The 13,708-nt window shown below is 40.5% G+C and overlaps 1 long non-coding RNA gene across 2 annotated transcripts in view; it reads right to left on the bottom strand.

The window, feature by feature from the left end:
• Positions 1-3,008: 3,008 nt before the first annotated feature.
• The window catches only part of LOC106941435 (uncharacterized), a 17,717-nt gene continuing 7,017 nt past the window's right edge, over positions 3,009-13,708 (bottom strand). For both annotated transcript variants that reach the window (XR_001423361.1, XR_001423360.1), the window contains exons 2-3: positions 4,193-4,303; positions 3,009-3,311 (exon numbers count right to left, since the gene is read on the bottom strand). This is a non-coding gene — a long non-coding RNA (uncharacterized LOC106941435). The remainder of the gene's footprint in view (positions 3,312-4,192; positions 4,304-13,708) is intronic.

Raw genomic sequence — 13,708 nt, 5'->3', positions numbered from 1 at the left:
CCCACCCATACTTACGCAGGAGGAAAGTGGAGGGGAAAAAGAGGGTGGGGGGGGGGGGGGGAGGGTGAATGCATTCATTTTTTACTCACAATGACTTGTTGCTTTTTTGCAGTACACGACTGGTGACATTTCATTTCACGGCCCTTCCAGGCACTTTCTCCGACGGTGAGATTTTTCTCATTCATTCTTTATTGGGCAAAATCCGACATTTTCCAAATGATGAGAACCTGCAATACAGAGTTCAAACAGGTACATTCAGACAAAGCAGCTGCCACTCTGAAAGATGGAGGTAAAAAAAATAACCAAGCATCTGCTTGATAAATAATAACTCCTGCTTCATTTATTGACTTGTTGAAGTTTGAGCTCAAAAAGTGAAGGACGTATAAAATACTAATACTGAAGTTTGCAATTTTGATCTTTAATTCCTGAGTTGCAGGGCGTTATTAGATTGTTTTCAAAATGTGATGGGTGATCAAAATATTGTGGTGAGTTTTATTGAAGGCAGCTGTCAGATGGAAAAAAAAAAGAAGAAGAAGAGTGGTGTCCTCTGTGTCTGCAGCAAATGAAAGATCTTTTAATCTCTTTGGAATTGAAGTTCCGGTGCTATAAAGCGTTTTAAAACCTAATTGAAAGTTTCATGGAATTGAAAAAAAAAAAAAAAAGAGTGCAAATGGATACAAATATTGTTTCTACACGTTTGAACAGTGAATGTCCCAGAGACGTCTCTCCAAGGTCCGACTGTGCAATAGTCAGAAATTGCGGGAAAATGAAAAAAAAAAAGAGCTCTCAGATTGTAAGGGTTCAGCTTTATATAAACAGCATAAACATTTGAAAATGCAGTAGACAAGTTTAAAAAAAAAAAAAAACATTAAACAGCCTCAAGGTAGCGCTTCATTTAAAAATCACACACATGAGTCACAGTGGAAGTTGCTCCTTGAGCTCTAGAAACCACTTAGAAAATGAAAATAAAAAGCAGTTCTCACTAAATACATCAATTACATCTTATTTTTCTTGCTACATTTTGGTTTTCACACAGATTTCTTAATGTGATAGCTAATGCGTTTGAGGGTTGTTGCTGTAATTCTCTACTAGCTAACATTTACAAGTGCTGTTGTCCTTACAAAAAAACTACAATTTGTAGCTTCAGAGCATTTTTTTTTTCCCACAAGTCTGGTCTGCGCATGGAAGAGCGTTTTAAATATTTTCAGAGGCCCAATTATCCTTTGTTTTTGAATGAATAGAGCATTTTGCTGACATGCTACGCTTTTGTTAGCTTCTCTCCTCTGTTACAGCTGCAGCAGATGGACATGAACTGAAGTCTGCATGTGTCAAGTCAGGCATATCTTCAGAAACAAATGATAAAGCTTTCCAGCTGATGTGTTGGAGCTGCATATTAATGGTGTCCTGTAGATACTCTGGTTGGGACAAAATATCAATCACTGTCAAGAAGACCGATAAGGGAGAGAGCAGCGCTGGACCGGGACAAATACAGAACCTTAAATAAATGGAACCAGAATGGGAGATGAAATATCTTCTGAAATGTATGGCTTCGCAGATTCCTATGCAATCAGTGTCGCCCGTCTACTTTGACGCCGCATTTAGTCTTGACTTAATAAAGTTCATTTCCATACGTAATGCCTGAAATTCAAAGATGTGTTTGGAAAAAAAATTGTTATTATTCTGCTGGGAGTTTCATACACAACCAGTTCTTATATTTGAAGACAATGGCCCATAAAGAGCAAAACTATCCCATGACTGGTAGTTTTTTTGTTAAAGTGCAAGATTTTACAATTTAGCTACAGATTGGAAAAAATGTCTGGTTGAATCCGTTTTTATTTTAGATGAGAAATAAGTGAGGTGAGAATTATAGACGTATGTAACATTAAAAGAAATCATGGCAAAAGTCCCAGCTGAGAATCAATCTTATATCACAGTCTACCTACTGCAGCAATGACGCGCCGCGTGAGCACAGACTGAAATCATTAGGAAGTGTTTTAGGCATTTCCGCGGGCAAAAGAGGATTTATTCCAGGAAGGTGTGTGTACCCGATAAAGTGGCCGGCGAGTGTAGATTGCAGACATTATGTTAAAGCAGAAAAAGTTAAAAGATTAGAAGATAAGCCAAATCTTATCAGTTCTGAAACGCTTATTGAATGCTGTTCACAAGAAAAAAATAACAACAAACAAAACAAAAAAAGAAACGAAGATATGGAGGAAAATCTGCTGTTTCCATTTCCGATAATGTTTGCTTCGATTATGATCCATCGAAGGGAAACGACATATGGATTTACCGATAAGGGCTTCTGTTTAGACTTTTTTATTTTTAAACAGGCAGAAAAAAAAACAAACCAAAAAAAAAACATGGAATGAGAAGGCAGGAAATTAAATGGAAAGCTTGCATGCAGCAGGGAGGATCTGTGGAGAGATAAGATACAGAGCAAGCTGTAATCTGAAGCTACCGCTGCGTTTTGCTGTCCTATTAATTTTGATATTACCGCCTGTTTAGCTCTGCAACATGTATGCATGACTAGCTAAGGTAAGAAACAGACGCCTGAGCTGAGCTAACTGGACCCAGAGACGTTCCCTTTTTTTTTTTTTCTTTTTCTTTGTTTTTCTCTGGGATGAAATAAAACACTCGAAGAAAACATTCTGTCTGCATCAGCACATCAAGGCATCTGCTGTGGGGCTCGTCTGACAGCCGTCACAAACTCTGACTGTGAATGGCACCGTGGTGACCGGGGAGTCGTTGCGGCGTGGGCACATGAAGCCTGCTCCTTCATTTTGGCTTGTGCACAGAAACACATGCACGCACACACACGCACGACCTCAAGCCTACGCGCCTTCCAACTTGTCTGAACTTCACAGCTGATTCAAGCCGGGCTTTGTGACGTCTGATTTGATCACTACGGAGAGCTGCCAGCAGTGTTTGCGTTGGAAAGTTGCAGTTCTGACACCGCGCTGTTGGAACGGCACAATGCAAACACACAAAACACCTACTCATGCTTTCACATGGCCTCAGATTTGTTTTATTATTTTTTTTTCTTTCAGGCACAGTGAATGGAGTCACTCGGACAGTGCGTCTGATCTCAGCATGGTGACTGGTGATTACACAGATAAAAGGGCAAGGCACATCCAAAGCGGCGCTACCAGAGGGAGGAAATAACATCCAGTGTTGTTTCGCAGCAACATCAGCTGTGATGGATGGCGACAAGGGTGTTAAATTCCAACACGGAGGTCAGGGTTATCATAGATTTGGAGAAAAAAAAAAAAAAAAAGAACCAGTCCTTGTGCGGTTGGTTTGATATGCTGGACCTAATATAAAGGAAAGATAACGTTTTTCTCATGATTACCAAAGGATGCGACTTTGCTAGTAAAACTTGGACACACAACATGACTTTGTAAAGACTAGTTACTCAGCAACAAACTAGGTTTTGTTTCACAACTGTAAGACTGCAATTTCTTATGGAAACGTTCACTAACGCAGAGTGCTGCAGAGTAACGTTGTTTTGCATTTATAACACGCTGTGCAACCCAAAATGTGTATAAAAACAGCTTTTTAAGGGAAAACTAAAATACTGCTCACAGCTTCAGCGTTAGAGAAATCTCATTGTTAAAAAAAAAAATAGTTAGTAGAAGGTTACAGAATAATTTGAATAATTTTCAAAGCTGAAAATAGACTTTCAGGCTTTAGTTTTCCATCAAGGTGAAGCAAAAATACATAACAGTTCCAAATGCCATCAAAATAGCTTCAGGTTTCATTTCTTTTAAAGGATGAAAACAACCCAAAGAATGCATCCAAAAACAACAGAAAACATAAAGGCAAATATCTGTAACAGACTGAAAATCTGTGTTATGATCCGACGACTGCCACACACACGAGGTGTGTGAAATACATCTCTGAAAGCGTAGCACGATAAAACTAAAGTGAGACAAGCTACATGATCAGAACAGCACACAGCTAACCACTTTTGTTAGCTAAAAACAGAACATTGAGGTTACTTTTTTTTTTTTTTACAGGATTAACTAAACTGGAAAATAAACCCATTAGTGACATTTTAAGTATTGCTCCATTAATTCAGAAGGGATTTATTGTTATTATTATTCACTACACCCCTCAGTGACGTTGGCCTTTCATATTGTGCTCAGAAATCTCCTGTTTTGTTTTGTATTTAGTTTTTCTTTTCGGCTTTTACCTTCAGGAAGAAGTTTCCTGTTGCAATCACGGGAATCGGCAGCGAGGCTCCTTTCTCCCAGTGATTGACTTACATTGTTGTTTGGCCCCGGGAACAGCAGCATCTGCAAAGCTGAAATAATCAATGTTTAAAACAGGGCGCTCGCAAGTTGCTTGTATCAGCAAACTAATGCCGCAACGCCTTTCTAATCAGATCGTTTGCATTCGACGCCCCGGATAATTCCCGTGCTCTGATTACAGCTGCGTTTGTCGCGGTGATTTCTGGATCTTCTTCTTTAAACTGTTTACCCAAAGCAAACCCCGTGGGCCTGTTTTTTTTTTTTTTGTGAAGCACATGTTCCATTATCTTTATTGAAGGGCAGTCATCCCTCTCTTGAGGCTCCTCGAGTGCGTGGAGCCAAGTCTGGTGTACAATTACGATCCTCCCAACGAACGCTAACTCGCGGTGATGGAAACTGCTGACAAGAGCGCTGAAGGAAAGGGACAAATGCGACCGGCGTGGCGGAAAGCTCGTTGCATAGGTTGGTCGTCAATGACAGATAAGTCCTTTTAATTAACCTCGACACACAGCTGTATACGTCCGCTGATAAGGTGGAGGAACTCTGATAACGGCTGATGACTTTCAGAAAAAGAGCCACTAATCTGAAAAAAAGAGTGTCTGGTGAAAGTTATATCAGTGAGGGTGTTGTCACTTTTTTTTAATTTCATCAAAGAAATGACTTCATGAGGCACTGTATCTTTGAAAATTAAAAAAAAAAAAGGATTTCTCGCAATAAATGATATCTCAGTAAAAATCTACCGTCTGTTTTTCTATTTAACTCAGTTATAGCATATCCACTTATTTAACTCGAGATCACATGGATTCTCTGAAAATGTCATAAGATAACAAAATATTAGGTTAAAAATCATGGAGCCAGTAGAAAAATCACTAGTTCCCAATCATAACTGCACAGCAAATGGTCAAAAGTTTTACAAAATATTCACATTCTCCTCTTCTGGATTACTGCATAGACAAAGCGACCATTGTGAACGACGCTAATACAATCAAGAATGGTCACGCTGGGAAATAATGACCTTTGCTTTATGAGCTACCTTACGCCAAACCTAAAAATATTAAAACGGTGAGGTACCCATTTGGCATTTCCAGTGAGGAAGGGTAGAGCAGCGGCACAGGAATGACACGGTTAGAAAACGCTAAAACTATTATCATATTGAGAACTTTATTCTCACTATCAGGCATGGTGGTGGCCTCGTTATGCAACTTTGCTATTATGCAAAGACGAATTAGTCATTTCAGTGTCTTGACGTGCAAATAATGAGTTTGCAGAAGAAGAATCCCTAAGGTAGAGTGGGAAAAAATATTTGAAAAGGAAATTTCATGATTATTCTTTTTTTTTTTTCATGACAAGTGGAGTCGGTGCCAACACAACAGTGGGGTTAATCTTTCATAATAACACCGGAAAACTCAAGAGTTTGTTTGAAATAAAAATAAGGCAACAGAGGGCCAGCGGAAAAAAAATAAATAAAAAAATGCAGGTTAATCGCAGGCTTTTCAATGGGGCGTCTTGGCAACCAAAGTTTTTCCTTATCCAAACATTACACGGATAAGGAATTTGCAACCAAGCTCTTTAGAAATCCCTCGGAAAGACACGGATAAACGGATTTGTTGGTGCTGGCACGAGGTGTCAACCTGAAGCGCGGCGCGTTCCATCTTCCACGTCGTAATCTTATAAAACACGGCTGGACAGAAGGGGCCGTTACAGCCGGGCTAATTCAAAATCAATGCGCCGGTCGATTGCAAACACAAACCCCTGGCTCCTGTAACAACGGCGGCGTTATGTTTCCCACATGGAGCGGCGTGGGGAGGAGGCCTTGACCAAGAGCAGCGCAAACCTCCTGATGCGGCACTTCGCCCGCCTCCTCCCTCGCTCGCACGACGGGAACATGCTTATCGCTGCACCTTGGGTGGTGAAGCAGCTGCCAAAATAGCCGCCACTCAAGTTGTGAAAAGACGACGTGATTGAAATGACAGGAGAAGAACAGCCTTTTAGAGAGAGCGCGGGAAGCATTAACCTGGCTTTAAGTGTTCCGCAAAGGGCCCTGTAGCCCCCATGCCAGCCCCCACACAGCTGAGTTCCTGTGATGTTTATTGCTCTGAAAGGACAACATCGCGGCATTCGCTCCCGTTAAGCGCATGCAGACAACATAATGAAACAGAAATGAGTGATAAAACCTCCCCATAAGCCCTTGCTTTAACTTTGATGACATCCATTTACAGTTTCGCCTCAATGACACTACATAGCGTCAAGTAAAGAAAAAAAAAAAAAAAGTCTTGCCATTAATATTTATGGAAGCTGCTTCCTGCCGGGCAAGGATTATTGTCCTCATTTAAATCCTACTTATGTCAGCCCTCTAAGACACAACCCCAACACACATGGGTATAAAAGTCGATTGCCGGAGTTCTATAATTTTGTTTTATTAATTTATTCCAGCATGAAGAAACAAAGAAGATCCCCTTGGGGGAGTTTCGTTTGTTCCTGCATCAAGCTTGGATGGACTCGCTGGGTGACACGAGCAGCATCACAACCGAACTTCCTTGAAAACAGCACTGGGTGAACAATGCGTATGTAGGGGGAGATAAAACTCTCTCTGCCTTTGGATATCCAGGCAGAACAGAGGCAGCCCTTTATTTAAATTCACCCACTGAAACGACCGAGAGACTTCTGGCATTGCAAAAAGATTAAAAAACAAAACAAAACGTGTGAGCAGGCCTGTTAGTCACGTTCGTCCATGCGCTGGCCTTTGTGAAATAAGTTGGGCTTCCATCTCAGTGGGGATCTCTAAAGCTTCAAGCTGTGTTTGATTGTTCATGCTAGTAGCTTTGCTTCAGGAACCTTGATGTCCGTCCAGTCGATTCATAATTTCTTCCAGTGTGAAACAGCTCCTCAGCCTTTATGCTAGATCAATGTGCACAGCCTTTCAAAACTTCAAGGGTTTTGTGATGTAGAGATGATGAGACTATGATTTAAAAAAGGGGTGGAAATTAAAAAAAAAAAAAGACATAGAAATCTAATTGCCGGAGTGTCCACAACCTTAGAATTGAGGTTTCTTGAGCACACACCAAACATCAATAGTGGTGAATCTGACGGATGTTGAAATGTTCAGTCTTGCCACTGAATTTTCATGATTACTCAGTTGCATCCTTTGCAAGCAAAGTGGTTGCAAAAGCATTTAATTGTCAAGAAGTAATTTTAGGACCTATAGGACATTAACAACACAATATCGTAACAAACAAAGATGGTGGTGAACATGAGAAAGCAATCATACATCCACCGGGTTAAGGAACAAGTTTGCCAGACGAAAAACTTTTCTTCCAGAGAAAACTTGACAGAAATCTGCTTGATCTTTGTGGGGTCATGATTTATAGTCTGATTAAACCAGTGCGAAACTTTGGGTCATTATTCCACAAGGTCTGCTTTGACCCAATAAAAGAAAACACAAAAGAAGACCAATGCTAAAAATGAGCTTTGGGTATTTGATCAGTCAGTTTTGCTTCCCTCAACACCTTTGGGTGTCTGAAGCTAAAGATATCACTGCGAGTCCAAGTACATGTCAAAATCAACAAGAGGATTGCTTCAGCAGATAATTAAAGCCTTGGAAAGGGCCAGGTGGAGTTCAGAACCAAATCTGACAATAAATTGGAGTCATTTTAAGAATACTATTGACAACAGCTGTCCTTACAAACAGACAGATGCTAAATATTTGGGGAAACGTCCAAGCTACAGACTCCTAGAGACAAATTCCTGTTTGTGAATCTAAAGGTTCTGAAACTAAGAACATGTTGAAGGGTTCTCACACGTTGACAAACACTTTAAAGGTTTTGTAATGGCTCATTCTTTTTTAAGTTGTAAAAGCTCGGTATTTTAACAGCGGCGGGCAAATGCTTGAGGTCTACACAAAAGGAGGACGCCATGTTCACGAGTTGGATCAGCAGTCGTGGCCTCTATGAATCAATCGTTTTAAGCCTTTTATAAGGTTCAAAAACAGGACAAATGAGTCCAAATTCACTTATTGTACCAGATTAAAATCAAATGATGATGTGTTTGGGAAGTGACTCACTTTAATATCCAGCCTCAAAGAGCCCTCGCAGGCTACTCAGTTATGCAGCCTGTCACTGCCAGGCAAACACACACAGTTATGGCTGGCTTGTCTCCGCGTCTGGAGGAAGGGAAGAAAGGCAGCGCCGCAGCACTGGTGACCATCTTCCAGGAGACTGGATCTGTGTCATTTTCTCTGGGACGTTTTTTTTAAAGGCAGAATTCATTATTCATCTAACTTTTGGATTTACATTTTTCCTTGGTTTGGGGGTAAAGCATCTAAATTATTTACCTAAGATGCTCTTGTATTTCTGTGACTCAATTGAAAAAGTAATCAATTTAATTTTTAATCCGATTAAAAAAAGTACCAATCAGCCATTTTGGAACACCAACAATGAGCATAACCATAGCAACCCAGCAAAAATATCACAGAGAGGAAGTGTGGAAAGCAGCCATTAAGGGACGATAGAAAATTTGAGCAGACGAGCGTGGTGCAGTGCTGAATTACATAAAACCTCACCATTTTCTACTTTATCCAAATAGATTATCTCTGTCTTGATTGGTCCTCTGTTTACACATCCCACTTTGTGATGATTGCCCCATAACTGATGAAATCTCTCATTTCCGTCTTTGATTGTGTCCAAAAAAAAAAAAAAAAAAACAAAAAAAAAGAGCTGGCACTGCTCGAGCGGCAGTGTCTGGTAAGAATGTTCTCAGGAGTCGCACGCAGGATGTAATCTGACATACTGGATGTACAATAATAGTATACACAATAGTATTTCCATATGTTTACTTCCATTTATCTTTAATTCATTGATACTTCTTTGGCAGCAACAATTGTTGCCTTGTCCTTCTTTGTGAAGTAATCTTGCACCACCGTATTAGGTAGGCCATAATATGGTGCTTCAAGAGATATAAACTGTTTCCAACACATTTAAAAAAAAAAAAATAAATTACTACAAGTTTTACTTTTCAACTGAAATACTGAAAACATGGTACAGATTTAAAGATGTTGAATTAGAAACCATTGTGATTCCTGTTGCTTCACTGATTCCCTCTTCACAGGGCTAATAGCAGAAGTTCAAACAGGTGTGAAGCCCTTCTGGTTCGCTTTCAGCTTAAAGCGACTATGATGGCTCCTAAATTCCTCGGAGTTCACATCCCTGACAACCTCCGCCGGTCTTGCCAACACCTTTCCGAGAGCAAATGAGCTGTTTATTGCCTTATCGATTACCTCTTGTTCTCGCGCGCCCCGTTCCGCGGGCGTCATTACCATATTAAAATGCGCGCGGCTCTGCCGGAGAGCATTTCGCCTCGGCCGCGATTATCTCTGGCAGTTACAGTCCCAATCAAAATAGGATTTGCATGTGCAGCAAGGGAGCCTGTGATGTGCACTGCAGCTGTGCCGGTTCCAATTAAGAGGGAGTCGTTGTTCCATCCATATTTCATCCAGCGAGGCATTGATTTCCTGCCAATGCTGTTTTTAGGACACCTAATTGATGGAGTCATCACTTTTATGAATTAAATGCTAACATCAGAGGCCTTTGTCTGTCATTTTGCATGGCTGACTGAGCCCAGTTGTACGCGGGGATTAATCTTTGAGGTTAAAACGGGACAATGTCACTTTCAAGGGAAAGAAAAACACTCCATTCACGACGCTCCAGGTTGCATTGATGCCGGCTTTCTCGTACGGCTGCTAAATTTAGCTTATCTTTGCAAAACAGTCGACGTCCTGATGCGATTGCGTCACCACACTTGACGATTTGATGCCGCCGTCTAGAAACTTGCGACCTGACTCAATTAGTATTCAAAGAATATTCCATTTTCTCATCCTAATTATGCTGCAGAAACCCCCTGCTGGGCTCCCCCTGCAGAGCATTTAACATCTACTTCTATTTTACATTTCGCCGTTGTACTGAATAGCCAAACGAGACATTCAGGAGCGTTGCTCTGAGGCCATTTTTGATTCTAAGGCACAGCAGAGACATCAACCAAGAAGGTACAGTAAGTTCCCCCACACTTATGCCGACTAGAATAATCGATGTTTTCAGTCAGAGGGCACCTTATCAAAGTTCTGGCACTCCCACATAGTGTGTCGCACCAGATCACAGATCTGGACGCCGCGCTCACCTTGGCCTGCGCGGGGAGCTGTCAGGATTTCACATGAAAATTCCTTTTGCTTCCGTATTTCGCCGCGACCGGAGCTCATTTGGAGCCGTGTTTTAATTCCCATTCACTGATGTGGGAAGCTGTCAGCCGGCTGTCGTGGCTTTGCGGCTTTATATAGAACATTCCTAGGCCCGGTGCATGAAAAGGAAACACTACACTGTGCTTATTACAAGCTGATTAAAGGTGGCAGCGAAGACAGATAATGAAGTGAGGCGGGCAGAAAGCTGTTTACAAAACAGTTGAGGTTGATTTATGTGAAGGTGACGCTTAAAGCCTTGAACATCCTTCCTGACTGATTTAGAAATACGTGGACAGCTTTTGGGATGGTTGTCACACCTGACATTTAATTTAGACATTATAGACTTTAATCTAAAATGAAATATGGGTGAGTCACATTGTCCATTGATTTATTTAGGCCACAAAAAACTTACAGAAGTAAATATTGAGACTCTCCAGAGTCGGACGGAACGTCTGTTGCGCGTTTCTGGTGCCATGTCCACAAACAAAACAATAGACGACGAAGTCGCTTTTGTCGACTCGTTTTTGCTACAAAAAGCAATCTGATGACGCCTATTGTTGAGTACAAGATGTGGTGGATGGAGTTAGTTTATTATGGAAGCCATTAAAACCTAAAATAGCAACTCATTGCAGAACATGTTGCAGCCAGATGTCCCCAAGCTTAATGTCGGCGTCCACTCGCCACATGTTTGAAACATTTAAAACTGAACGGGACTGCACTTTACAATAATCTAATTGGATGGGAAACCTAACAGTTAGAAACAATCAATATATTTGTTGAGCTCATACTTATTCTATTTCTTCAATAATTTAGCAGCAATGGGGTTTCTTGAATTATGTTTGTGTGAATACGTATTTTTGATGCACATTTTATTCAAGTCCCACCACTACGTTTGGGTAAAAACCCTGTTGAAAAGCCAGTGATGGTAATTTTTATATTTTATGGACATTGTTTTTTTCCAAACAGCTTGTTTGCTTATGACTCTTTGCCTCTAAAAGTGAGAACTTTGAACTATAGTGAGATAAGGACAGGTCCTCATCGAACCACTTCTGTCACAGGTCTAGTTTAGAAGTTTTTTTAATTACTGCTTTGAATGCTGATGTGCTAAAGTTCAGTGAGGCAGCTTGTTCTTGTTACCGTTTCTTGACATTTAAAGATTAGCTCATGTCTGGCTTACTTTAATACCATTTTATCTCATCTTTTTCATTTTTGAAAAATCGGCAAAAAGAGAAAAATGGTCTAATCAAAGTATAAACAACAATCGTCCTCGATGTCCTTATTTCCAGAAATGATCAGGGTGTGACAGTAGATGTGAGAAGCCTCTTGCTTCATAACATGGAATATTCCCATTTCATTACTTAAAGAGCTAAAATTAATAATTGGATTTTGGTAATTATTCACAGCACGATTATACTGCTGGACTAGGAGCTGATTTATTTATTTATTTTTTTCTCAATCATGTACAGATGTTAGTGTGGCGTCTGAACAGGGTCAGAGAACCACAGCTAGCTCTCAGATTAGCATTCTGTTGCCTCACTGACATTTAAAACTTATGTATTCAGTTTAGACATTAAGTTCCACTATTTGACCTTTTGACACGTAAAGAAAACTCGAGCTGTCGAAACTGAATTAAGGAGAAGCAGTCATATAGGTCGGACTAAATACGCAGTCGCATTATGGCTAAAGTAGTGAACGGAGAGTCAGTAATGAAGAAAAACAATACTTAGAAATTAGGACAAAGATCAAGATGCTTTGCTATGACATCCACTGTTTCCCTGGCTGCACATTCACATTTAAAGCTGCAGGTCCGCTCCTCTGTGAGCTGCAGTAACTTTCCAGTCAATTTTGCCAGTGTTGGAAAAGGTCACAAGGTTCTGCTGTTTCTGAGATGCAAAAGAAGTGAAGACCTGCTCCAGAATACGTAGTTCAAGGATTTTGGAACGATGCTGAAATTGGATGCAAGACAAGCTAAAACTAGACTACCATACCTTTTCTGTATGCTAAAAAAAAATAATAAAGCATAGATAATTTTATATTAGGATATGATGAGATTCTTTGGATCTTTGGAACGGTTTTGCTTTTTTAACCACATCCTATTTCTGTCTTTGTGAAACTTTGTGATGAAAAGGTGCTGCATAGATACAATTATTTTACTAAAGTACCTTGCAAATGTAGTAATAGTCCTTCAACTTTTTCAATTAGCTCAATTTGCATTGAATCTATAACTCAACTCAATTTGTCCTCTGAGTGGGTTGAAGCTGATGGTTGTAAGGGGACAAAATGTGAAAAGATTAAAAAATAAAGTCTGGAAATGTCCTCAATATTCCTCTGTGTTAGTTGTGTGTTAGTCTAGTTCGATAGTTTCTGGAATGACAGAAGTATTGTGGTTTGCATGGATGCACTGCTTACTAATTTATCAAGGTATTTCGGGCTTGTTTTAAAGATCAACATGTGGGGAAAAAAAAAAAAAAAAAGAGAACTTAGTTTGGTGAAGTTTAAATGTCAGACACTTCTATTTCCGGCTGGATATCTCCGTGTCCCTACTAAAGTTTTCATGCAAGACGATTGCTTTTGTAACTTCTCTTGTGCATGTCTGTGGGAGCATCATTTTTTAATGTCCATTTTGCAGCTTCTGTTCCAGGCGAGGCTGGAGCTCTCACAGATGTTGTGTGCAAGATGTCTTAATTATTTCCCATGTCCGCATCCCGGAGGCAGCCAGGATTTCAAACGCTGCTAATTTGACATCTCGACCCCGAGTGAGCGTTCCAAAAAATCCTGTAAATTTTTGTCAAATTATTTAGCCCTTCTTCTGTGTTATATCAGTTTTTCCTCGCGCTTTGATTTTTAAAAGTGATCCTCATGTCCGTTTTTTTGGGAGGGGATGAATCGAGTCACCTTGAAGCGTTGCCAGAGGATGAGCGCCTGCGGGGACTCTCATTAGGAGCTACACTGAAGAAGCTTCATCAGCTGTCTTTTCTGACAAATGCGGCCTCTCCTGCTGACTGCCATCCCCCCACCCCCACCCAAATCTCTCAGTCTGCATGGAATAGCCCGCCATGAAAGCTGGTGAGGTCAAACATCCACTGGACTTTCTATAACGAAACCTTCACTGACAGCTGCTGCTTTTAAACCGGTATGGAAGGTTTTTTTTTTTTCCACCAGTGGAAAGCAGTAGCTTCACACACTGTAGTTCCTCAGTTCACTGAATGCAGATGGTATTGATAAAAACCAA

The sequence above is a fragment of the Poecilia latipinna genome, unplaced genomic scaffold (assembly GCF_001443285.1).
Source record: "Poecilia latipinna isolate Pla-1442-1.1 unplaced genomic scaffold, P_latipinna-1.0 Scaffold3671, whole genome shotgun sequence".
Classification (NCBI taxonomy): domain Eukaryota; kingdom Metazoa; phylum Chordata; class Actinopteri; order Cyprinodontiformes; family Poeciliidae; genus Poecilia; species Poecilia latipinna.
The sequence above is the reverse complement of the archived record's forward strand: the minus strand, read 5'-3'. Positions and strand labels throughout refer to the sequence as shown.